The 26,638-nt window shown below is 55.1% G+C and overlaps 2 long non-coding RNA genes across 2 annotated transcripts in view; both read right to left on the bottom strand.

The window, feature by feature from the left end:
* The window catches only part of LOC108512799 (uncharacterized), a 1,963-nt gene extending 1,127 nt beyond the window's left edge, over positions 1-836 (bottom strand). The window contains exons 1-2 of the long non-coding RNA XR_001880697.1: positions 548-836; positions 129-313 (exon numbers count right to left, since the gene is read on the bottom strand). This is a non-coding gene — a long non-coding RNA (uncharacterized LOC108512799). The remainder of the gene's footprint in view (positions 1-128; positions 314-547) is intronic.
* An 8,370-nt stretch (positions 837-9,206) lies between these two features.
* LOC108512790 (uncharacterized) lies at positions 9,207-16,687 on the bottom strand. Its single transcript, XR_001880693.1, has 2 exons — positions 10,146-16,687; positions 9,207-9,457 (listed from the first exon to the last, which is right to left on the bottom strand). It is a non-coding gene; the product is annotated as an uncharacterized LOC108512790 (long non-coding RNA).
* Between the last annotated feature and the right edge of the window lie 9,951 nt (positions 16,688-26,638).

The raw sequence follows: 26,638 nt of genomic DNA on the forward strand, positions 1-26,638 counted from the left end.
CTGCCCAGGGCCAGGCCCAGATAGGTAGGTCTGTTTCAAGCCCCCATTCATTGGAAGATGGGGAAATTGAAGCTCAGAGAGCCTGAGAGCCTTGCCTGAGGTCACACAGTAGCTAAGGGACAGCTTACCTGGGCCCACTCAGCACCCCATGAATGCTGGCAGGGTGGGTTCCCTGGGGCTCAAGTCACAGAAACAGAAAGGAATATGGCAGATGGTCTGGTCCCAGGCCTCTTCAATTTCACAGAGAGACTGAGGCCCTCAGAGGGACTGGAACTTGCCAAGGACACACAGTGAGGCCACAGCAGGGCGGAGACTGGAAGGCAGAGACTCTGCTACAGGCTCCTGAACTTCAGCCCAGCTCCTTCCTCTGTCCAAGGAATCCCATGAGTGAGGCAGGTGGGGGCCCCAGCTGCAAAGGTCTGCGTCCCAGGTCCACTCCTCCCTGCTCCCCCGCCCTTATGCCCCTGGGCTCTGAATGGGTGGCTTTGGGACAACCTGCCCTCACTGAGCCTCAGTTTCCCCACCTGGAGATGGGCACCACACCCACCCATTTCTTGGTCTGCTGTGAGGGTTCCCATCTGCTGGCTGATGCCCGCCTCTCCTGCTCCAGGCTGCCTCCAGTCTGAGGTTTCTGTCTCTCTCTCAGCCCCCGCCCTGGGCTCCACTGTTGGTTTCACGCCTCCTCCGCCTCCACCTTGGCCAGCTTCCCTCATTGCTGTGAGCCGAGCCTGTCTTGCTCCCTCCCCAGTGCTCCTGCTGCTCAGCCGTGAGGATGATCAACACCCACCAGGCTGCCAGCCACCAGCAGGAGGGAGCGCAGAGAGCGCGCCTGGCTGGCACCCACCCCTTGGCTCCCAGACCCACCCTCCCAGACCCCAGCCTCCCCCACTCATCTCCAGTTTGCACCCATTTCAGTCCCCCCAGTCCTATCCAGCCCCTCCAGCTCCCAAACCCTTTCTAATCCTCCCCACACCCTCTCCAGCTCTCCCAAGCCTCCTGGCCCTCATCTTCCCCAGTTTCCTCCAACACTATTGCTCCTTACGCCCCTCACACCCCCCCTGGATCCCTTAAGCCAGGCCTCTGTCAGAGAGCGAGTGAGACAGGGCAGTGGGTGGAGGCATGCCCCACTGCCCACACCCACCTGCCCATGCCTCCCTACCTCCGCCCCTGCCCACGCCCCCTGCCCATGCCCACCTGCCCACGCCCACCTGCCCATGCCTGCCTGCCCATGCCACCTACCCACACCCCCCGCCCGTGCCCCCCTGCCCACACCCACCTGCCCATGCCCATGCCACCCTGCCCACACCCACCTACAACACAGTGGTGGCAGCCACCACCCCTCCCACAGCCCAGTCACCACACTCACACAAGTCCTACACACACTGCTCCCACAGATACCTCCTACACTCACACACAAATCTACACGCACACATACACCATCACCCAGGAGCCCCGACCCCATCCCAAACCTCTAGCGTCGCCAGCTCTCAGCACCAGGTAGACAGGGCACTGGGAGTGGACAGGAGGGGCAGCAAGACACAGGCTCAGGGCACCCAGAGCACCCCCTGCTGCCCCCACACAGGCAGCCTTCCTGGTCCTGGCCCAGTGCCAGCCTCGATTCCTGGGAACACATTCCTCCCGGCCCTCATCCTGGTGCCTCTGATGTGGCAGGAGGAGAGGGACGCTATGACCCACTGTGGCCACACTATCACTACCCCCCTTCCACAAGAGCTACATGCACGTGGCCCTCAGGGGAAGCCCGATCCCCAGCGTGGCTGACATCCACAGTCCTCGAAGGCTGACCTCTGCAAACCGCTTCTCCTGTCCTGGCACCACCATGAGCGTCCCCTCTGCCACAGGCGACCCGTCCCCGTCCATGTCTGCCCTCACCCTGCTCCTCAGGTGTGCAGGGGGCGCTGAGGGGTGAGTTCCCCCAATGGGCATCATGATCCCATGCCGCCTCCATGCCCAGAGCACACATACCCCCCACTCTGCCAGGGGTTCCTCCCCACTCTCTTCCCTGCTGTCAGCACCACTCTCCCACCAGGAGCCAGCTGAGGTACCTGTCCCTGTGGGGCCACGCTCCTGAGAGTCCCTGCAGAGTAGGCCTCTCTCCTCTGGGTCCCCCTTCACGCTGCCTCCATCACAGAGATCCACTTGGCCCACTACCTGCCTGTGCTCCCCTCTGGTCCCACCAATCTGTGTGCACCTTGCATCCTGCCACACTGGCCTCCTCCTCGTCATCCGCAGTCTTTTCTCCTCTTTGGATGTCGTTGTGCAGTTTCCTCTCTGCCCCTCCCTCCTCATCATCTTCAGAAACCACCTCCTCCAGGAAGCCTTCCCAGATGCTCTGCAAGGTGACACTGGGAAGTGATGTGCAGGCTTTGGACCCAGGATGATCTGGGTTCTCTCCCTATCTGTGTGACCTCAGCAAGTCACTCCACTTCTCTGAGCCTTAGTTCCTTATCCATAACATGCATTAATAACATTCCCTGCCAGGGAGTCAAACGCCCTGGCACACAGTAGGTTCTCCACAGCCCTGAGTCACATCCACTCCCCTGCAAAGGGCCATGTCCTCCTTGTTTTTTATTTTTGTTACTGTTGTCTTTTTTTTTTTTTTTGAAATGAAGTCTCACTCTGTCGCCCAGGCTGGAGTGCAGTGACACAATCTCAGCTCACTGCAGCCTCTGCCTCCCAGTTCAAGCAATTCTCCTGCCTCAGCCTCCCGAGTAGCTGGGACTACAGGCACACGCCGCCATGCCCGGCTGATTTTCGTATTTTTAGTAGAGACGGGGTTTCACCATGTTGGCCAGGATAGTCTCGATCTCCTGACCTCGTGATCCGCCCACCTCGGCCTCCCAAAGTGCTGGGATTATAGGCCATGGCCTCCTTGCTTTTACCCTCAGCAGGGGGTGTTTTCTTTGTCCCATTGTTTATGTCCACTGTCACCCTCTTTCCCCATTGACCCTGACATCTGCTGACCCCAAACCGCCCCCAGAAGCCCAGAAGCGGTACTGAGCACTTCCCATCCACCCTCGCCTGGAATCCTCTCCACCATCCTCTCAAAAACACTCACTAACCTCTCTGGGCCACAGATTATTGGTTTCTTTGTCATTAGAACGGGATGATAACACCGGCCCGAAGTTGATGTGAGAATTAAGGGAGATAATTCGGGAAAAGCACTTGGCTCAAAACTTGGCGGCCACATCACGCCTGGGTTTATAGTTGAGAGTCTATTATTGTTCTGGCCTGGAGGAGCTCCGCCTGTGTACACGCTGGACACTTCACCAAACCTCCCAGACCAGACCCCAGGAAAGGCTGGCCTTGAGGGCCCTGGCCGAGGAGCGGGTGGGGTGAGGCTGAAGCAGGTTCCCCACCCACTCAGAGTCCAGAGTGCCCTCCGGCCTCCAGCACCTCCTACCCCACCCCTCCTTCCCTCCCAATCCAGGCCCTGGCAGCTGCTCTGTCCCCACCCCACACACCCCTCCTGCCTTCCTCCTCTTATTTCTTCTTGAAACCTCTGCTCCAAAAGTTCATTCTGAAAGAAATCGATTTCCAAGCTGTTTGGAGATACAATCTGGTTTTTCATTTTGAAGAAATGATGGTGGAGGAAAAGTTTGGAGACTTAATCACCGGGGAAAGCCATGGAAATAAAGAATTCCTCTGCCCTTGGTTGGAAGCTAGGGGCCTGTGTTCATTCTCTTGCTGTGACAGCAGAAAACAGGTGCACACGGAGAGGCACGGCTCCTGTATGACACACATATGTGCACACCATATGCAGCACACACATGTTGTGAAACACACACATGCATATGGACTGTACACACCAAGACATACACACACACAGCCCTCAGTGAAACACCGGGGATGCCTCCAGCCCCCAGTCCCCTCAGCAGTGCAGGAACAGGGTATGGCTGGATTCTCTCCACCCCCAGCTCTCTGTCTCTGTCCCACGCCCTAATGCATCTTGCTCTTGGAATGACCCCATCTTCATTATCATTATTATTATTTTTTGAGATGGAGTTTCCCTGTTGTTGCCCAGGCTGCAGTACAATGGCACAATCTCAGCTCACTGCAACTTCTGCCTCCCGAGCTCAAGTGATTCTCCTGCCTCAGCCTCCCGAGTAGCTGGGATTTCAGGTGTGCGCCATTACACCGGACTAATTTTATATTTTTCGTAGAGATGGGGTTTCAACATGTTGGCCAGGCTGGTCTCGAACTCCTGACCTCAGGTGATCCGCCCGCCTCGGCCTCCCAATGTGCTGGGATTACAGGTATGAGCCACCATGTCCGGCCTCCCATCTTCATTATTTCCTGAAAGGCTTGACTTCCACTGCTTTCCAAAGGTTCTTTCCAAATCTGAAGCAGGTATTCATAATCAGACGTCGCTGCCTCACTCAAGAAGCGTCGCGAGCTCCCGATGACCTGGCTGGACAATAATCACATCCAAAACCATGGGCAGAACCACCCACACCTCTGGCCATGGAAGCACCTCTGCATTCCATGTCACTTCTGCCTCAGCAGCCCCTGACAGGATGGGCAGCTGCTGGGACTGTGCCTGGGGCCTGCAGCTGCACCCTTCATGTCATAGATAAACACGCTTACCCAAGAGGTTGAGGGACTCACACAAGATTGTACAGGTGCTGGGTGGCAGAACACACACACACACACACACACACACACATACACACACACACATCACTGGCTGCATCTCTCATTATCAGTTCATTCTTCTGTATCTGGAAGATTTTCAAGAGTTCACTATGAAGATGGGCCCCTGGGAAAGTCATAATGTCTGACATACTAAGGCAGGGAATCCCCAAATTCCTTGGATTGGAGGACAGAACAGGCCCTAAATTCCATCTAGTTCAACCCCTCTGATATTTGAACCCCTTTACAGTACCCTTGCCTACAGCTCTTCAGCCTGCACTTGCATACCTCCAGGGCTGGGGAGCTCGCTCCCACCTGCCCATCTCTGGTCTCTTGTAAAGATTGGAGTCCCTCGTTCTGCTGAGCTGAACTCTACCCCCAGGGAGTCTCCCACCTTAGGTCTTGGGTGTCTGCTTTGGGGCTCCAAGCCTTCTCCTCTTCTGGCTGTCCTCAACCTCAGGAGCCCAGCTGGGATGCCCTCCTCATTCCAAGTCTCTTGGCAGAGGCCGGTGTGGGCCATGTTGAGGCTGGAAGTTCACAGACACGTGCGCACATGTATGAGGCATTTGGCCTTCAGGCTGGGGAAGGAGGAGAGCAGGACCCATCTTCTTGGGGGAGAACACCCCTTGAGGCTGGGGGTGCCAGGTGAGGGGCACTGTGCAGAGAGCAAGAACAAGGCCTCCTTCTCACAGAAGTCTTAGCAAGGGTCTTCCAGGTTCAGTGGAGACAGGTGTGGCTGCGGGGTTGAGAAACAAAGTGCCCTGTGTTAGGGGTCAGGGAAGGACTGAGGGCTTCCTGAGGTGTGAAAGGATGAGAAACGGGGCTGAGGTGGGCACAGGACCCCAGATGAGGGAGGGGCAGCCTTCCTGGAGTGTCTCCAAGCTGGTCAGTCCCCTGGCTGTGCAGGGGAAAGCAAGGTCCGGAAGGTGAGGCCTGGCCCCGGGCCAGACCAGACCTCGGAGCACGGCTCCTGTGTCCAAACCCTTCCCCATGGTCTGGGTCTCTCTCTCCTGAAGAACGGGCTGTCCCAGGGAGGATACTCAGGGGCTTCCCTTCCCTCTCTCTGTCCTCAGCTCCCAGAGCCCACCAATCTGTGTCCTATCTGAGGAATGTGACACCCGAGGGGACCTGAGGAGCGGGAAGGTGGGAGAGGATGTGGAGGTCAATCAGACCCTGCCAGCAGGACAGCAGAGCATGAGGGGTCAGGAGATCATAAATATGATTGCTTGCTTGGTGGAGGCAGCATCATGGGAGGCTTCCTGGAGGAGATGAGGTAGGAAGTGAGCCCGAGGGGCTGGGGAGGTCTACGTCTACCCATCTTACACACTTACCCACAAGCTGGTTTCCCATTTGCTGAGCGTTTACTGCATGCTGGGTGCTTTACATGTCAGCAGGGCAGTCCACGATCTCTACAGAGCATCTGTCCTGCATGCCAGGCACTAGCCTGGCCTGGGCTGGTTGACTGTGACGGGCAGTCCTGGATCCCTGCTCCCCACGGCAATGTGATATACCCGGAAAGAGGCCAAACCCGGGCACCAAGAGGCCTGGGTGCAGATCCCAGCCCCACCACTTACCTGTCGTGCAGTCCAGAGGTGGCATAGGACTGTGTGCTTGTGAGAGCCAGAGGCTGATGGGATGGAGGTGTCCCGGTGGCCCTGCCCTGGACTCTCCCCACAGGGGCAGGTGGTAGAGAGGCACCGGTGCACAAGGCCCAGCCCTGGGGACCCACGGTGCCCCCGGCCCAGATTCCCTGCACCTGCCCCAGTTTGGGGCAGCCCGGCCTACTTCTCAAGGATGTTTGGAGGTTCCTGAGAGGCCCCCCAGGGGCCCTGCCCACACCCACCTCCAGCGTCTGCTTCCTCCTACAGTCACACAATCTGACCCCCAGCCTGGCACAGGCTAAGTCCCAGCACGGGGACTCCCTTTGCATCCCCTCCTCCCCCAGGGACATCAGATCTGCCAGTCCCTTCCTCCTCCTGCCCTGCCCTGCCCTGCAGATAAGGCACTGGGTGGGAGGGGGGTGCAGGTGGGGCCTTGCAGGGCACATTCGTCAGCCCACGCTGTGGTTTACACCCCACCCTCACCACCATCATCTTACACCTCCAGCCCAGGACACTCCAGCTTCTGCTTTCAAGGTGGGGTTGTGCCCACGGAAGTTAAGGCTCAGATTTTGAAATTTGAAATAAAAATTTGAAACTTGTGTCAGAGAGAGCAACATTGGAAGGAGATTCCAGCCAATCCCTGGGCACAGAAGGCCCAAAAGCCAGCATTCCCCGAGGACAGTCAAGAGGTAAGTGGGCGCAAGGCTCCTGTTCCCGAGAGATGCCCCCTATGAGATCAGGGAGCCAAGGCAGTGAGGAGCAGTGAGTGCTCACAGCAGCACCTGGTCCTGGCAGGCAGTGGGAACAGGGTGTGAGGCTGTCCGGGCTGTGGATGGAGAGGGCTGCTGGCTCAAAGGACACAGCACCCAGAGACACCCTTGTCGGAGAAGGGAGCCCCACAGCTGGAGTCACAGACGCCCAGAAGTGAGCGGTTCCAAGGAGAACCTGATTCAACGGTGAAACCCCCATGTGGGCCGAGTTTGTCTAGAGTTTGTCTAGAAGGGGCCAGGTAGTAGTATAAACGGCAGGAACAGGGTGGGAGCCAAGGAAATGATTCAGTTTTGCTCCTGGAGGCAGAAGAAGTTCCATTGCTGCCACTTGAGTTTGCAGCCTGAGAAGGTCCCTCTAGCATGCAGTGTGCAGCTGACTGAGCAGACACTGTCGGGCGGCTGCAGGGGACTCGGTGACCTCAGTGAGCTTCGGCCACCCAGGGGGTGAGGGGAGGGACCCACTCACTCAGGCCCACTTCTGACCCCACGTTGCTGAGGAAGCTTTAGAGACAGCCCCAGGACCTATCCCCTCTTCCTCCCTGCCTGCCCACTGAAGGCCCCTAGACCCACCTGCCAGCCCCTTCCCCCTCCCCGGGCCTGGGCCCCTGGGGGCTGAGAGTGTGTGTGACCCCAGAGCCCCCAGTCCTGTCATTAGCGCCGATTACTCCCATCAGCACCCCAGGGTGGGAGGCGGCAGCTCTGGCAGAGTGTGTCAGGAGTGCCAGGCATCCCTGCTCCACGTTGGCTGTGGGTAGCCACCGAGGGGGGCGCCGGGAGGCGGGACAGGCAAGGTGGTGCTTCCCCACAACCCGAGGCCTCCAGGCAGTCTCCTTTCACCCCACCTGCAGCAGCCTCGGAGGGGCCCTCCCCTCTCAGAACTCCCCACCCCTACCCCTGCCCTATTCCATCTCCCACCCCTGCCTGGAAGTCAGGAAACCAGGCTCTGCCCTCTAATCCTGTCCCTGCCTCAGTGGGCCGTGGGACCCCGGATACATGGCTTCTCCTCTCCGGAACTGGTTCCTTCTATTTTAAATGAGGGGTGCCATTTCTTGATTCCCTTCCAGCTGCATCAGACAGTCAACCCTCCTCCCTTGCAGTCCCCTGGGCCGAGTGGCCACCTGCCTGCCTCTCCTCCCTCCTCCTTCCTCTCCTCCTCCTCCCCTCTCTCCTCTGGGTCCTTCTCCCATCTCTTCCTCTCCCTATTCTCTCTTCTCTCCCTCCTCCTCTCTGTCTTCTTCCTGTTCTCTAGTCCCTTGCTCTTCTCCTCTCCTGCCCCCACCCCCAGCAACTTCCTCTCTCCCCGTCAATTAGACTGGCTCTGGCAGGAGGCTCAGAGAGCAGGCTAGGGCACCCAGCTGGAAAATTGGGTGTCGAGAGCTGTCTGGAATCCTAATGCCCTAGCCCTGCCCTCCTCCCCCTCCCTCACCTCTCCTCGAGTGACAGGTGCCGGGTGCTGGCATTGACTCTCTCAGTGGGGGCACCCTCCCACTGCTCTCATCCTGCCAGGCCTGCAGTCTCCTCTCACTGCCCCAAAGGCTCCTCTCACTCTGCCCCTTCCCCATGCTCCCGCGTTCCCCTACCCTCTCGACCTCTGACCATCCCCGAGTTCAAGGCTTGGAGGAAAGAGCACTGGGCTGGGACTCCACACCTGCATGCTGGCCAGGCCCCCTTTCGAGGCCTCAGTTTATGTGTCTGCGAAGCGAGGCTCCACCTCGGAGCCCTCCCTGCTCAGGCTGTGTGACCCCCAGATGCGTCAGCTTTTCAGCCAACGCAGAGGGCTGCTGTGGGGTCACTCCTAACCTACTCTGGTGGCAGCCCCATTTCAAATCTTGTTTTTATTTTCACTGGGAATGGCTCTGGGCCAGGGCATTAGGATTCCAGTTTCTAGCAGATTCTCTCCTTCCTGTTCTGTTGCGGGAGTTGCCTCACTCATCTTTGTGCCTGCCTGGCCCCCGATAGACTGGGCTGCCTGACTCAGAGCCGGGAGCCACCCAGGGCCGGTGGGCATTCAGATAACCTACGTCCTGGCCACCAGCGCCACTTAGTCTCATCCCGGGCAGCCCAAGAGGGTGCCCCTCTGGAAGTGGAAGGTACACACGCCTCACTCCCGGACCCCATGCCCTACCCTGTGGGTGCCGTAAGTCCGCAAGGTTCAAGGACGCCAATGGTTCACCCAACTCAATCATTTTCTTTCGTTATTATTAATTACTTTTTACTCTTCACCCACGTACTAAAGTAACCCCCAACAAGTAGCCTTCTTGTCCTCTACCAAGCACACCTCCCCAGAGGGTGGAGCCTGTGCAGACTCTCAGAGGTGACTCCAGCAGCCTTTGGGGAACCGTCACTATCAATCAGGCACCTGCTCTGTGTCAGGCACATGCTGGGATTCCGGGGACACAGCAGCGGACCCTGCCAGCAAGTCCTCTTGTCTCACATCTGCAAACAAAATAGAAAAATAGTTCATTTCAGAGTGGCCGGTGGCATGAAGGAAAGAAAACAGAGTGAGGGGATGCTGACCCAGGGTAGGGCCAGATTGGAGGGCTCAGGGAAGACGCCACGGGGGAGGTGACCCTGAGATGCGCCCAAAATGATAAGAAGCTGGCGTGGCAAAGTTGGGATATATATACCATTCTAGATGGAGGCGGCGGTAAGTGCAAAGGCCCCAAGGCTGGAACACTTGTGGTTGTTTGAGCAACACGTGGCCAATGTGGCTGGGGCAGGAAAGTGGCAGGGGAGGCTCTCCCACCCAGATCACATCCTGCCTGAATGGCCACTCCTGGAAGGAGTTTGTGATGCATTCTAAGGGCAAGAAGTAGCCACTGGAGGCTTTGTAGGAGAAATGCACTCTGATGTTCGTTTTTAACAAGCTTGCTAGTTCTGGCTGCTGGGCACAGATGGGGGTGAAAGAGATGGCCAGGGCTGAAGCAGGCAGGCCAGTAAAGAGGATGCTGCAGTGATTCAGGCAAGGGGCCAAGTGGCTTCATAGAAAGGCAGAGAAGTGGCTCTGGTCTATACAGAGACCACAGGATGGGATCTACTCAATGTGTCCTGCCCATGAGAGCAGTAAGCCCTTTCCTGGAACCCTCTCCCATGTTCTCACCTCCGCTGTCCCCGAGCTGCATACCTTGGTTCCTTTTGATTCCTTCTCTCCACCAAAGTCCTTCCTCCTCTTGTATCCAGTCTTCAGCATGCGTCGTGAGTCCCCAGCTCTATTTGGTTCTGCGACTGACCCAGTGGGGAATTAGGTCCTCAGGGAAAGGGGAGTGGGGAGGAGCAGAGGCCCTCATGGGGTCTAGTCCAATTGAGTTACTTTTATAAAAGACAGCCAGACCATTCGCGCGGCAAAGATTCACCTCCGGCTGTTTTTCAGCCTGTAGCTTATTATGGTAAGAGTGTCTGTTCCCTTTTCAGCCTTGAGTCACTTTACAAAGGCCACCCTTCTATTACCTAGGCCTGGGTGATGCTAGGGTCCAGGACAGCATGGAGCGTTGTAAGCGAAGGAAAAGGCAAGAAACCGCACAGTGGGGAAAGATATTTGCAACAGGACTCTTAATTACAAATCAATGAGAGAAACGGAGATAACCTCATAGAAAAATGGACCAATGGCCCGAATAGGCATTTCACAAAAGAGGACAATCAAATGGCCCATAAAGATATGAAAAAGTGCTCAGCTTCATCATCAGGGAAATGCAAATTAAAATCACAGTGATTAGCAATTTACACACCCACCAGAGGGAGTAAAGCGCAAAAGCTACAACCTAGCCAGGCTTGGCCAGGAGGCAGCAGCCCAAGTGGAACTTTCATCTCTGGTGGATGGCAGTGTAAACCTCTGCAAGCACTCTGGAAACTCGAATGGTATCTAGGAAAGAGGAACACACATTTGCCCTATGACTGAGCGATTCATTCCTAGGTTTACACTCAACAGGAGCGAGTACATATGCCCAAGAAAAGACGTGTGAAAGAATGCTCATACCAGCTTTCTTCATCGTCTTGCCAAACGGGAAACAACCCAAATGTCCATCAACGCTTGAATGCATAAATCCATTGTGGTGTATTTCACAGCAACAAAAATGATCCAACCGCTGCTCCGATCCACATGAATGGATCATGACGCGTTGCTGAGGGGAAGACGCCAGTCTCAAACAAGGATGTCGGGCAGGATTCGGTTCATGTGGGGCCCAAAGCAGGTTGGAAGTCAGGACAGCAGTTCCCCTCGCAGCCCTCGAGGGAGAGGCTGGCAGGGCTGCGAAGGGCCTCATGGAGCACTGGCCATGTTCTTCATCTTCATCAGGAGGCTGTGCCATGGTTGTGTTTACTTTGTGAAATATCTATTGTTTTGATTGGCATGCTTTCTGTATGTGTGTCTACACATGTATATTCACTTCAGTTATCATTAACTTCACAAATAATAATACACTGCAGAAGGTATTTAGAGTAAAAGGAATGACCACTCCCTACTCCACATGACTTCGGTATGTGACCTTCCGTACCTTTTTCTATGCAATTGTACGGCTTAGTTGAGTGTGGAAAAGAAAACAAAATACACATACACACACAACCCCTCCCCAGTGACAACCCCAGACATTGCCAAATGTCCCCGGGGGTAGGACTGCCAGAGTAAATACAGGACGTACAAATGGGATCCTACCATATCTTATGGAATTGTTGCTATCTTTCATTTAATACAAGGGTTCTCACCCTTGTCACAACTAACATTTTAGGCTAGATATTTTTTTCGTAAGCTGTCCTATGCATTGTAGAATGTATGACAGCATCTCTGGTGCCTTCCCACCAGATGCTGGTAGCACCTAACCATCCCCAGTGACAACCAAAAATGCCTCCAGACATTGCCAAATGTCCCCTGGGGTTAAGGCTGCCAGAGTAAATACAAGACATCTAGTTAATATGCACTGTCTGAAATTCAGCTCGAACCGGCTGCCCTGCATTTTTATTTCCTCAACCTGGCAACCTACCTAGGGGGCAAAATGACCCCTGGTTGAGAAGAGACGATATCTCTCGTTGCTGGGTCCTTTTCAGGACAGGAGGATACCCCCTCATTCTTTTCAGTGCTCTGCTGTGTTCCATGACGGGGACAAGCCATAGCCTGTCATAGCCCTTGGGATGGACACGGTGCTTACTAGCCAGTGGGAGGTTTTCTGCCACAAATGACAGAAATCCCTGCTCAGCCTCATGTGGGCCACAGGCCCATCCACAGTGCAGCCTGGCAGGGAGCACTGGCCCCTTGTGTGTTCTGCTCTTCCCCAACTCGAGTCAGACTCATAGGTCGGCCTCCGCATCCAGGCTGGCGGGGTCCGAGGCCACCTGCGGGCCCTCCCTGATGTCTCATTGGCTGAGACTGGTCACTGCCCACACCTGACCTGTCACTGGCAGAGAGTGTGCTCACCCTGAGACCCATCAGGAGCCCCTGCCGTGGTGGCGAGGTGGAGGTGGAGGTGGCGCTGGCTCTCCTTCTGAGGCCCCTGTAGCGTGCGGTGAGCCACGGGTATCATTAGGACAAACGCAGTCTGGGAGCCAGGCGGGCAGCAAACGCCATGTGCCAGTTCCGCATTTGCCCTGTTGCGAAAATGCACCATCTATGCCCACAACAACCAGAGGCTCAAATCAGATGGCGGTGCCCACGGGCTGGAAGTCCCTCTGTATACCAGCTGTTCTTCTAAGCTAGAAACGTAGCTCTTCAGGCCCCGTGTGACCTGTGCCCATCCTCCCACCAGCCAGTTCTTCCGCCTTCCTCTCTGGCTTCCTTGCTCCTCCTCTTCAAACCCCTGCCCTACCTGGCGGCCTTTGCATCTGCTGTTTTCTTTGCCTCGGATCATGAGTCCTAGGCTTCCTCACACTGTCAAGTCCCTTCTCAGACCTCACCTCTGCAGCGGGGCCACCCCTGAGCACCCATTGATTGTGGCCTTGTCTCCCCACCCAAGAGCTCTCCTTCCCAAGTTTTGCCAGAAGCCCCATCAGACATGTACCCTCAAGTGTCAGCTCCTGGAGGGCCCAATTCCTGGTGACTGCTGTGGTCTCGGGCCCTTCTGAGTACAGTCCGTGGCCAGGGGAGCCTCTCCACTCACACCGAGTGAACTCAGCAAGAGAGGGTGCCTTTGTGCTCTGCAGAATGCAGTCCGGTCCCATATCCACAGCCATGAAACCCAAATACTCCCAGAACCAGAACCATACTCCTTTTCTTTTACCTATTTGCCAGCAAATCTGACCCAGATTGATGTGACAGTGTTCGGTATCTTTGTTTATCCCACTTACTGTGCTATGTGTGCAGCTTGCTGAAGAAATAATATGTTTGGTCGGGGGGTTATCTTGGGCTGAGTTCCCCAAAAGCAAAGCCTGAGACGGGACTTGAGTGCAGGTGGTTTTTTGGAAGGTGACAACAGAATCCAGGAGGGAGCAACCAGGGAGAGTGAGATGCGGGTCGGGAGAAGATAATACAAGGGTGGTTAGGGAGGTCACTGCAGAGGGCACTGCAGGAGAGGGCAGTCGACTTCTCTAGGACCTCCTGAGCAATGTGGGGTGCTTCTCTGAAGGACTAGAGGCTGCTGGGCACTTACCCACCTGCCCCTGGGCTTTACCAGCTGAGGGCTACCCCAAGGGCATTCACTCCCCAGAATTCCCCAGATGCACTTGAGGTGGGCTGAACACCCCAGAAGGTCTACAGCATGGGGCACGCCCAAACCCCGTGGAAGAGTAACACAGGATGGAGCATATGCGCCAAGTTAGCTTCCGAAAATCTGAAACACGTTTGGCCCAAGGGATTCAGGGTTCTAGAGGTGGAATTTCTGGGTTGGAGCACCCTGGAGGGAGTCTTGTGTGTAGTTGGAAAGTTTTGAAACAGCAAGAGCCCTCTGGCTGTCTACGTTTCACACTCCTGGCCAGGCATGAGCGTCTTTCCTCTACACCTGCACACCAACCTCAGGTGTGCCAGCTAAATAGTAATAGTCACGGCAGACACTTACACGTGCTGTGTACGGGGCTCTGTTCTAAACGCCGATTCCTCACAATGACTCTGTGGGGTAGTACTGGGTTTGACACTCATTTTTTAGGTGAGGAAACTGAGGCACAGAGGGTTACACACTTTGTCCAAGTTTCTACAGCTGGTAAGTCCAGTGCAGGAGGCATATTAACCACAGCACTGCACTGTCTCTAACAATATCATCGTCTTTTTAGGTTTCTGCCAATCTCATGAGTGAAAAGTGATCAGGAGTTTGGCAAATTCATGTCTCGTTTTGTATTTCTCTGTTGTGATCAGCTAGGTATAGGCACGGGAACAAATAACAGAGACTCAAGCCAGACATTTATTGCTTAAGTAAAATCAGGAGGACGGCAGTCTAGAGCCAGCATGTCAGCTCCACTCCATGGTTTTGGCCACCCAGACCCCTCCTCTTGTTACTTTGCTGTGTGTGATCTCTGTCCCCAAGGTCTCCTCACCGCCCTATAAGGCTACTGGAGCCCAACCATCATGTCTCATATTCCAGCCACAAGAAAAAGATAAAGAAAAAGGAAATAAGGGACACCTGTCAGCTGCCTTTTTAGGATGATTCCTGGAATCTGCTACTTCTCATTGGCCAGAACTTGAGCACGAGGCCTCATGCTAGATGGGAGGTTGGGGAGTGTCTTAGTAATAGACCACATGCCTGACCAAAAATCAAGGGTTTTGCTCCTATGGAAGAAGGGAAGGTGGATACTGGAGAACAGCTTGTGATCTCTGCCACAACAGAGGAGTATCATTGCGTAGGTTTCTTGGTCATTTTTATTTCTTCATTTAAGAATTCGTTTCCTACTCTCCTTTTCCTCTCACACTAATCATCCTTTTCTTACTGATTTTTAGCCACACTTCTCATGGGAAACTCACTACACTTCCCAAAACCATCTGTAGTAGTGCTTGGCTCAAAGAATTTGTGTCAAAATCAAATGGGAGCCACAGTGATGGGCCCAGCTCAGCACCTGGCTCACATTAAATGCCTCACAAATGTCGGCTTCCTTCCCTTGAGTCAGAGGTTGCAAAATTGTTGGCGTGTCCCCAAAACCCCCTAGAGTGCAACAACTTGGAGCCCAGGCTCATTGAAAGACAGGGCCTGGGCCTTTGTGTTTTTACCAACTTCCCTGGGTGAGAATGATACCCACTGAAGTTTGAATTTGCCCTCAATTGTTGACAAACTCTATACTGTCATTGACTTCCTCTTGGTCAGCAGCATGAGCGTGGCCACTCCCTCCACACATCACCGTGCCTGCATCTGAAGCCGAAGTGAAGTCCCACCACCAGCCTTCTCTTTGCCAGGAGAAAAAGCCCCACTTTCTCACTCATCCCTTGCATGGCAGGGTTTCCCAGCCCTTCTAAATGCTATCATTCTCAGCAGATGGACCTGGCAGGTCAACCTCCCTGCTAGTGTAGTCACCCTGGACTGACCGTAGCCTCTCCAGGTGGAGTCTGGCCAGTGCGGGAGAGCACAGAACCCTCACCTCCCCCAGCCCAGACCCCGTGATTCTATTCACATGGCCCACGGCTGCATCGGCCCTAGAAACAGCTTTGTCACTCCGTGAACCTATGGTAAGTTCACATCCCCCACAGTCTCCAGGAAGTAGGAGTTCTGTGTTGATGGTTACATCTGCACATGCTACAAGTGGCACGAAACCTTTACTCAAGTGAGTTCAAGCAAGAGACATCAGTTCACATGAAAAGGCAGAGGCACAAAGGTCCAGGTCCCCCGGGGCGAGCCTCAGTCCACAGGGTCTGTTCTCTTTCCACTTGGACATCTCAGTATTTCACAGAGCAGGCCGTAGTGTTTCCTAAACTGCAGAGTTTCAGGCATCTGCATCCCGATTAGATACAACCATTTCTAGAGGAGGATTATGATATCCCTTCCTTGCCTTGCCCATTTCCTCTTCCTGGTTGGAACTGGGTTCCGTGGCCATTCCTAAGCCAATCACTGGCAGGGGGAGTGGGACTACCATTTCTGGCAGGTGCCAAGATCCAGAGGCATGAGTGGGTGATGGGCCTTCTCAGCATGACTGGAAGAGCCTGTGAGATGATTTAATAGATGAGGGGCACAGCCAGATGTGGGCCCACTGGCTGCTATCATCCCGCAAGTGAAGGGTGGTGTGGCTTGCACCCCAGGGGGGATGGGTACATGGAGAGAAGCAGCCAGATTCAGATGAGTTTTCAAGTCAGGTCAGTATGAGATGAGGGGAAGGTGGAGACTAGTTCCAAAAAACGACCCATCATGTTGGCTTGAGTGGCAGGGGACTGCCACTTACATAGGAAGCAGGAGGGTTAGGGGCTGCTGGGCTAACTGAGATGGACATGGGGCTGGAAGTCACCAACATATATCCATATGTTGGTATTTGAAGCACTGGGACTTGGGGGAGTGCACTAAGTAGGGAATCAGTGAGTCGACACTTTAGTACCCCTGGGACTGTCTCCAGCTGTGGCAGGAATTCAAGTAAGAGATGGAGACCTGGATTAAGCCCACCCTGCAGAGAACTGAAAATATAACTTGTAAGACTCCATGATCTAATCCAAGGAAGGAGGAAGGGAAGGAGAGGAAAGAGTTGAAGTAATTCCCGAGTTTGGATCTCAGAAAGGCTCAGATGGTGTGAGGTCACTGTCACTGACTCTTAGCACAAGGGGCTTGGCTCTGCCCTGACTGGCCTGGTCCTTCTTGGGAGCCTTCCCCTGGCCTCCCTGGCCAGGCCGCTGCCACTCCCCTCTTCCTTTACCCCACTCGGATGTTCTCCTGGCTCTCGGTCCTCTATGGGGCCTATTTCTTTTGAACAAAACATCTGCTTCCATTGCTGTATCTGCAACACTGTCGCAGCCTCCTTCATTCAGCCAACATTCTTCAGTGGCTTCTACCTGGGCCAGGCCACACTCCATGAACGCTCCTCAGCTCTCAAGACTTCTGTGCCTCGATGCAGCTTGGTGAAGCAAGTGTAGCTCACTCCATTTCACAGAGGTGGAAATTGAAGCTCTGGAGTTCGGAGGAGCACTCCGAGGCCCAGTGCCTGACCACCGTGGGGCAGGGTAGATGAGCCCCAAACTTGGAGCCTACCCTAGGAAGTTTCTTGGCTTTGCTCAGGAAAGAATTCAAGTGTGAGCTGGTGGTGGAAGAAACAGCTTTATGGAGACAACAGTGTTACAGCTCTGTGATTGCCCCTGCAGAACAGGGCTACCCCACGGGCAGTGTGCTGAGAGCAGCAGCTCAGGGGCAGTTCCACAGTCATGTTTATACCCACTTTTAATCACCTGCAAATTAAGGGGCAGGTTATTTAGAAATTTCTAGAAAAGGAGCTATGACTTCCAGGTCATTGCCATGGAAAGTGGGGGGTAACTTCCGGGTCACTGCCATGGAAAAGGGTGGTAACTTCTGGGTATTGCTACGGACAAAGGTAAAACTGATGGTGCTGGTGGTAGGCATGACTCCTAGAAAGAGGTGCTTTCAGGGCCTCTTCCTGTTTTAGCCTCTCTTCAATCTGGTCTAGAGTTGAGTCTCCATCTCCTACCTCAACCACACTCCTTCCCTTGACCCTGGTGGTCAGTCCAGCCCTATGTTCATAGCCTGGCCTGGGGTGTCTCATCCTGGATTTACAGGTGTAGAGGCAGCCAGGCCTGGGATGGGGACATGAGCCCCTGGAGTCAGGGAGAGTGGGCAGCCTGGCCTTGCCTATGTTAATCAGCATTTGTTGGGCCTCAGTTCCCTGGTCCATACATGGAGGGTAAAAATAACTACCTTTCTCTCATTAAGAGTACAGCAGAAATCAAATGGCCTCATGCCTACCTCATGGCTCTCTTGTGAGGTGTCACTGGAAGCTCTGCGTGTGAGCACAGTGTGGACACACAGTGGGTGATTTGTCCTTCAGTGAAGTCCTCCAGGTAAGAGCCGTGGACCACGCACCTCTGTACACCCCACCCCATCCCCCCCTTAGCAACCTCCGTCCGGCTGGCACAGGGACAGCTCAGGGACAGACTGAGGGGAGTCGATGAGCAGCTGTCAATGGGGACTCAGTGGGGAGACTTCCACTCTCAGGTCCTAAAGTCAAAAAGTTCCTTAGACTGAAAGGAGCTGGGAAAGCAGGGGCCATGGACCAGAAATGGGAGCTGCAGGAACTGAAATATACAGAAGCAAAACAGGAGGCAAGAGCAGCTCTGGCCACCAGGAAACAAAGCAGAGCAAAGAAGAGGTTCGCACAAGGCAGAACAAAAATGGAGAGGAAGAACCAAGATGGCCCAGAAGCCTCACTGCAGTGGGCATAGTGAAGCGCAGCGTTCCCCTCTAGTGCTATGTGATGGGTGGACTGTGCCCCTGGAATGGTGTTTACAGCAGAGACCGAGCCACTCGAGGCTCCACTGTCTCCTGGGGTTACTTCCCGCATTTAACCCTCACCTGAAGCATGTCAAAGGACCTTTCTAATAAACAGCTAAAGGACAGCCACATCCCGGCACCTCCCCAGAGACAGAGGTGCTGTCTCCTTTAGGCTTTTCCACCGCAGGCGCCAGCCAGGGCTGGTGCCTCACATGGCACCTAGAAGAAGACTTGTGAGTTGACCCTCAGAGCAAGAAACTAGGTAAAGAAATGGGGCCATGCGATGCTGCTGAGCAGCAGAAGAGAGAAAATGTGCTTTTACTTAGCTGGAAAGGGTAAAAGGAAGATACCCCAAATGTAAAGTGACTTTCTGAGTCCCCCTCCTCCCTACCCCTTCTCCTGCCTTCCATGAGTAGCCGGTTCCATCCCGCCTTCCTCCCACTCCCAGGAGAAGTTCCTGCCAGCGCCACCCAACTCTTGAGCCCAAGTGATGCCATCTCCCCTTCCACCTCCCCAGTCCCCACGGGGTCATTCCCTCCTCTATGAGCAGCCTTCCAAGCCCACCCTGCTCCTGCCCAGACACAAAACAGCAAAACCACTTCCTCTTCCTTTTCCTCCATTTATAGCCTTTTCCTCCAAGCAGTGGGTTCATCCCACACCATCTGACTTCTACCCCCAGGCCCCATTAACCCGGAGCCCAGGTCTCCCCCTAGTATTTGCCAGGCCTGGGCATGAATACAAAGGGAAGCCCAAATCCTGTGTGTCTAAATACTGAAAAGTTCTCCATTCAGCTAACAGACTGTTAGAATATCCTCCTGCCTTGACAAATGTACCTTCATGATGACCTCTAACAGGTTTGAATTTCAAATTCCTGGCCTCCCTGAATGTGGTGGCCTATGGAAAGTCAAGTCCCATTCCCTGGCCCACAGGACACCCTCTTCTCCTCCCCACAGCACTATCTCACAACTTAAAGGATCTCACAGGCATGCATAGCGACTGTGACCCCACGCATTCAAGCTCTGCCTATAACTCCCACACACAGCTACTCCTTGGTCATCTCTCATGCCTAAGAGTGCCCACATGGGTGGCACGGTCCACCCTGGGAAGGACAGGCCTTGGAAACATGCCCAGGGCCCCACTGGACAGTCAATCCTGGCATCCCAGGTGCTTGGAGCATGGTCAAATGGAAAGTGTCTGGGAATGCCCGTGGGCCCTGCAGGCTCATCAGCCTGTGGGGAAGAGCAGGGAGCTAAGGGAGAGTCAGAGTAGACCCTTCTCACATACATGCCCTGTGGCAGGGACCCCCTTGACCCTGGTCCCACCTGCCTCCTCCTCCTCCCGTCTCTGGGTTATAATAGAAATAACTGCCAAATGTGACCTCCTCTTCCCTGGTCATGCTTCCTATGACCACAGGAAGGCTCTCCCCACTTCCAACCCTTATTTTTGAGGCTCACTCTTCTCATCTTTAAAGGAAGGATTTGGAGCAGATATCTCAGCAGGAACCAGAATTTTAGCAACAAGACAGGGGATGCAGGGGTTGACAGGGCCGGCGCAGGCCCCGGGATTATTGTACGGCTGGCGTCTCTCGACACTCCACTAGCCTAAAGTTGGGATGTTTGGCCATGCCCGATCTGGGACTCAGGTCTTTGGGCCCTGATCTCTAGGGGGAACAGGCAAAGTTTGGGAGTAAAGTGGGTTGGAACTCCGTCCAGGTCTTCTGGGTATTCTGTGCTTGCTGGGGGCAATTACCGTCCCTGAGTCTTTCCCCCAAAGTGTTGAGCAAGGGTGAAGCCTCTACTTCACGGAGCTGCTGAAGAAATAAACACACCCTGGTCCACGCACCGGATGTGAGGCATCAGCCCAACCCTGCCAAATCCTCTTAAAGCTGCAGGACAGATGTTTGGGTTCTGCAGATCAGATGCTCTTCTGAGAGCCTTGGAAGGAGGCAGTGAGGCAGAGAGATGCTTCAACCGCCATCGTCCCTGCCCTAGGATGAGAGTCCACAGCCCATTGTCAGCACCCAAGGGGTACCCATGCAGCTGCTGTGATCCTGGCACCAGCAGCCCAGGGCCCCTCGAGGGACCATTTCGTTCCCTCAGCAGCCCCATGAAGCAGAAACAGGCGGCAGCTTCCTTGGTGGGTCAGTCCTGCGCAGTTACTTTACAAGTCAGTCCAAAAGGCCACCCTCGACTCTGGTCTGCAGCCCTCCTGACATTTCCATCCACCTCTTGGTTTCCTCTTGTGAATTTTTTTCCTGCTTAAATTAGTTACAGAGAATTCTGTTCTCTGCAATAGACCCCGGACTGAGGTTTATATATATTCACAGCCATGGTGCTTAATATATGGGGACTGGGCCATACAGTCTGTTTGAAAAGTGAGAAGACAGAGGGGTGGATGGGTGAGTTTTCTCCCCTGGACCATTTGCACATTCTGGGAGCTATCTAAATCAAGGGATGCGAGAGTTGCTGGAGGAGTTTCACCCCACTGGGAACTCCTTTACACGTGACCTTGCTTAGTTTGACAAGGACCGGGAGGACGGAAGATGCACTGTCTGAGATGCAGGTGAAGGTGGTTTTAGAGGAGGCCGAGAGAGAGGGTGTTTTGGGGTGGGGACTGGGTAGGAATGGGTGTGGTGGGCTTGGTGCTAAGGAGAGGGGAGAGCTGAGAGCAGGCTGGGGCCCTAGGCCTGGGGAAGGAGAAGGGGCTGCTAGCGTATGCTGGAGAGGCAGCCCAGGCCTCAACTGGAGGTTGGGCCCTAGGAGTCAAGTCATGAAACCCTCCAGGCAGGAGTGGTGGGGAAAGCAGAAAAGCCCTAGCTTCCTGACATGTCCCCACATGCCTGAGGGAGGGGGCAATGGCTGAGCTCCCAGCATGGCAAGGCCAAGAGCAGCCTGGACAACAAGGAGCAGCGGGAGGCCAGAACCGTCACCTCCAATGCACACCTGGCATCAGGTCTCCTTCCTTGCAGACAAAGCGCCTTGGGAAGGTAGCTCACGGGGCCCACCAGTTCCCCATGTGGGAGTCCTCAGATGCAGAGACCAGGAAGCTGCAGATGGGACCTGTTATCCAGGGGAACTGGGGTAAAGTGAGACCAAGAGCAGAACTCAGAATTGGACTCCCCAGCCCCACAGTCTGGGAAGAATGTGAAGAAAACACCTGAGCCAGCAGGGATCACCTAAGCCTCCCTTGGCCAAAGAGCAGACAGTAAAGGCTTTCCTGGAAAAAGGGGCTTGCAGACCCCAACCTCACAACACCAACAGGATGGAAGCCTCGGGGAGGCCAGGGTGATGGCGGCAGCAGGGAAGGAGCGCCTGGGATTCAAGGCCAGGCACAGGGCCACGGGGCAACCTCAGGGATGAGGGGCTCCGGAAAAAGCACAAGGCTTGCCAGGAAAGAGCTGGGGGTGCAGAGCAAGACAGACTGGTCTGGCCACAGCCCCACCGGGACAGCTGCACTGGGCCTGTGTGAGGGCACTCAGAGGGGCCAGGGGCCTGGTGGGGCCCAGGCAGGAAAACGGTGAGGGGCCAAGCCCTGGGTCATCCCAGAGGGGTCCCCCACAGTTCAGCCAACTCCCATGGACGCAGAGAGGGAGCAGGAAAGCCCCATGGACCACGAGAGCCAGCAGGACACAGCTCCTGTAGACCCGAAGGAATGTGAGTCTGGAAGGCCTGGAAGGCCAGGAATGAGTGCCACACTGTGACACCAGTCACAGGGAATAGCTCAGAACGAGGGAGTTCATTTAAAGCAAGCCACAACAAGCCAGGCCAAATCAAGGGGCCTTCCTGGAAGAGGGGTTGGTAGCAGTTGGAGAACAGGAGTTCTGAGAAAGGGCAGGTGGGCTCTGCCTCTGGGAAGCAAGGGGGCTCGGGCTGGGCAGTGGGCTCCAGGCTGTGCCCGAACAGAGGCTTGGGCCGTTAGGCCTGAGGTCACTGGATGCTGGCCTGAGTGCTTCAGCGTGACCAGAGAGACAAGGCATCTCCTAAATCTGAGAAGGAGTAGGAGTGCTTCCTGGCTGTGAACAAAATGAACAGCAGATGGTGGGAGGGCACCAGAGGAGCGAGTGGGACAGGGGTCCAGGACAGGCTGCCCAGGTTGAGCCCAGAGGAGGACCAGTGGGTCCCACAGAGACCCTGGACCCACCAATGACAGCAGCAGGAGGAGGCCAGCCTCTGAGATGCTGGGCCTGGGGCTGAGTGCCTGGAGCCCTGCCTTCAGAGACTAAAGGAGACCCTGAGAACCAGTGAGACGCAGTGATCCCCTAAACCCTGCAGCCAGCCACAAGGGCTTCTTTTAGGCGCACCTCTGGAAGGAAAACATTTATAGTTATTAAGGCAGGGGGAACTTGAGGGAGGGGAATATTCAGCTAAACAACTAAACAGAAAAGGAAGTCCCTGGCCCAGAAGCTATGAGGGTCACCAGAGTCACCTTGGAACTGTCAACTCCTTCAAACCAAGCCCCAGCAGAGCCCAGGGAGCTGTGCTGAGGACACCTAGCTTCCTTGGAGCCCTGCTACGGGGAAGAACATTAAAGAAGCTGGAGAAGGAAGCCTGCCCGGGCTGGAGAGGGCTGGGTGGTCAGTGAAGTCTGAGTTACAGATATCTTGGAAAAATAGAAGGAAGAAAAAGGAGGAAGAACTTATATACCAGCAGCTGAGCCCTTGGGCGAGGCTTGGGAAGAGCACCCCACTTAGAGGGCATGACACAGAACGTGTCAAAGTGGGGTGCCCCTGGCAACAATGGTCTTGTCTACAGCACCCAGACCCTTGTCCCACCTGAAATATCCAGTTCCTGGGGCCCAGCTTTAACCCAACATTGTCCACAAGGTACAGCCACACTTCGAGACATTCGTCCAACAGATGGAGGAACTTGCCTTCACCCCAGAAAAAATTACACGTTTATGCCATAAAGTCACCTTTTTGTCATCTACATTTTGTGTCACGATATCTGAGCCTGTGCAGTGTTTCAGATATTCGCCAACGTCCGTGAGCCACTACGAATAAATAATTGTAAGTAAGGCATTAATTCAGAATTGGGGTTTTCTTTTTAAGTGATGGCTCGTATGTTAAGATGCAAGCACGGGTGAAAATGTATGGAGGCTCACAGCGTTTGCTCGGTTTTCAAATGATCGAAGTGTGCAGAAAGGGAAGCAGATATGCCACACTTACAAAGTGGGGGGTAGCTAAGGACATTTCCCTAATTGCCTTTGTAAACAGGACCAAAATTAGCCCAAAGCCCCAAAACACGTGTGTTAAATGTGCTCTGTTTAGAAACAGAATCACTTCTGAGTTGAAATGAAAAGGCAAGGGTGTTTGCGTTTGTAACATTAAGGAATAAAAGTGACTTTCTAAGCCTGAGTAAGAACTGTTTGGCCGGATCTCCACCCACTGGAGCAAAGCCATCCCGGAGGACACTTCCACACTCCAGGGGCCGCAGGGTTCCCCCCGCCCAAGGCCGGCGGAGGCAGCCGAGGGGAAGGGCCTGGACTTGGACTCCCGAGGTTCATGGACCACTTTGATCACCTCTTAAGTTTCCTGAGGAGCAGAATGAGTCCTTCAACAGAAGCAGCTCCTGCTGATGAAGAGAACGGGGACCCAGTGCGACAGGGAGGCAGCTGAGCAGGGGTTCCTGGAGCCCAGGGTTTGGTCTGGGGACCATAGGGCAGCCCTGGCTGAGGGCCCTGAGGGGACAGAGCCTGTCAGGGTCCAGGGCCTACCCCTCTGTGCTTCCCGCAAATGTGTACCGCTGTCCTCCTCCTCCTCCCTTGGTGCAGGCTCACACTGAAACCTCCCTCACGAAGGAGGCCTAGGGCTGGCAGGAAGCAGAGCAAAGAAGGGACCCTGGCTGGCTGTGGCCCTCGTGGGACAGCTGCACTGAGCCTGTGTGAAGGCACTTGGAAGGGACAGGCATCCAGCTGGGGCTCAGGTGGTAGAAGGTGAGCAGCCTCAGGCTCTGGGCCATCCCAGAGGGTACCCAGAGTACAACCAACTCTTAATGGAGATAGTCGGGGGAGCAGGACAGACTTGTGGGCCACCAGAGCCACTAGAACGCAGCTCCTGCAGACCTAGGGCTGGGCTGAAGGCCACAGGGTGACATCAGGGAATAGCTCAGACCCACAGAGTTTAGAATACCCCATAGCAATCCGGGATGAATCCAGGCCTTCCTGGAGGAGAGTTTTGTAGCAATTGGAGAAGAGTCTGAGAAAAGGGTAGGTGGGCTCTGCCTCTAGGAAGTAAGGAGGCTAGAGCTGGGAGGTGGGCCCAGGCTGGCCCCGAACAGAGGCTTGGGCGGTTCAGCCTGCAGTCACTGGACGCTGACCTGAGTGCCTCAGCCTGACCAGAGACACAAGGCATCTCCTAAATCTGAGAAGGAGCAGAAACCCCGAAGGACCAGAGAGGATCACTTCCCAGCCATGGAGAATCGCAGCAGATGGTGGGAGGGCACCAGAGGAGGGGTGGGCCAGGGGCCCAAGACAGGCTGCCCAGGCCAGGTGTGGAGGAGGACCAGCGGGTCCTACAGAGACACTGGACCCACCATAGACAGGGGCAGAAAGAGGCTGACCTCAGAGACTGTGGTCACTGACTGGGGGCTTTTCTCCTGGGAAGCAGCTGAAGTCTAGGAATGCCCCCACATGGCCCTGCCTCCCTGTACAGGGCTCTGAATCCTGGGGTGTGGGAGGCCAGGGCAGCAGAAAATTGAGTGAGAGTACACAACAGAGGGACGTCTAGGCTTTTGGGAAGGGAGGTCATCAGGCTCCCCATCCATCAGACACTGTAGCATCTGGGTGCACACTGACCCTAGAATTGAGTTTCCTGTGGCCCCCTCTCTCTGGCAGACCCCCTTCTTTTTCCTTGACCGCAGGCAGTTACCCCCGCCGTCCACTAAGCCTTAGACCCATGAGCGGGGTTCCCAGTGGGAAGGGAAATGGGGAAAAGGGCACCGAGGGTCATGGCAGTGCAACGTGGGAGGAATACAGCATAGACCGTGGCCCCGTAGCTTTAAATAAGAAATTTATTGCAAATATAGAAATTGATTCTCTCCATACAGGAATCTCCGAGTTGAGGAAAACAATTTCGTGCCATTCAGTTTTAAAACAGGAAATTGAGGGCAGGGAGAGGCAGATATAGGGAAGAGAAAATAAAGTTAACCCCCACCCCCAAAAGAAGAAAAGGAGAGGGTTCAAGGCCCTCAGAGGAAGGAAAGGTTTGTAACACAGCGAGGGTTCACAGGTTCAGAGCCCAGGGCCTAAGCCCAGCTCTGCAGGACCCAAACCAGGTGCCCAACCACAGCCAACTTGGGGACTGGCGGCTCCGGAGGGAGGGAGGGAGGGAGGGAGGGAGGGAAGGAAGTGTGGCCACCACTGCAGGAACTCCAAGCCCCTGTCAGCCCTGTGCTGGAGTGTGGAGTGGCAGAGGGGCAGGAGGAAGGAGGAGCAGGCCCAGACCATCCTGCCCGCCCTACAGGACCCCCTTCCTCTCCCTCCTGCTCAGCAGGACTGCCTGACCTTTAGTGAGGGCTGAGGCTGCCTCGGAGGCAAGCAGTGTGGACCCTGGTTTTGTCTTAGAGGTGGAAGGACCCAGGGTCAGGGAGGGAGTGTGTCGGGATGGAATCTAAGCGTGAGAGTTAGAGGAGGTCCTCTCTCCTGGGGCTCAGCCACCTCCGGAGCAGCCACTACGTCAGAAAGGAGAGATGGCAATGGGGTCGGGCAAGGCTGCCCCAACCTTCACACTGGCTTTCACGGGCAAAGTAAGCCCCTTAGGGCTGAGTTTCCCCACGCTCCCCAGTGGCTTGCCCCACCCATCCACATTCATGGAAAGGGGGCTCTGCTGGGCCAGGAATGGGCAGGGGCAGAGTAGTAGGGGACAGAGGCGGGGCTTGGGGGACAGGCAGCCACTGCAACGCCCACTCCCTCCAGTCTCATGTTCACACCCACCCACCCACCCCTTCTGGCTCCTCTCTGTATTCAGAGGCTTGGCTCCCTGTCCGCCCCCATCACACAAGGGTATGCTCCCCTGACCAGCCTTGGCCCCTCCCACCCGCCCCATCACACCTATTTTAGTTTTCTGGCAAAAGGCACCAGTCCACTAGAGAGTATGTGTCTATCCCCTTCCCTGCACTGTAGGCCGCCTTATAAGCCAGGACCGTGTCATCGTTTGTGCCGGCCTTAGCACTGTCACTACCTAGTTTCTTTTTTTTTTTTTTTTTTTTTTTTTTTTGAGACGGAGTCTCGCTCTGTCGGGCTGGAGTGCAGTGGCTGGATCTCAGCTCACTGCAAGCTCCGCCTCCCGGGTTTACGCCAT

Source organism: Rhinopithecus bieti, unplaced genomic scaffold (assembly GCF_001698545.2).
Source record: "Rhinopithecus bieti isolate Rb0 unplaced genomic scaffold, ASM169854v2 scaffold_2408, whole genome shotgun sequence".
Lineage (NCBI taxonomy): Eukaryota > Metazoa > Chordata > Mammalia > Primates > Cercopithecidae > Rhinopithecus > Rhinopithecus bieti.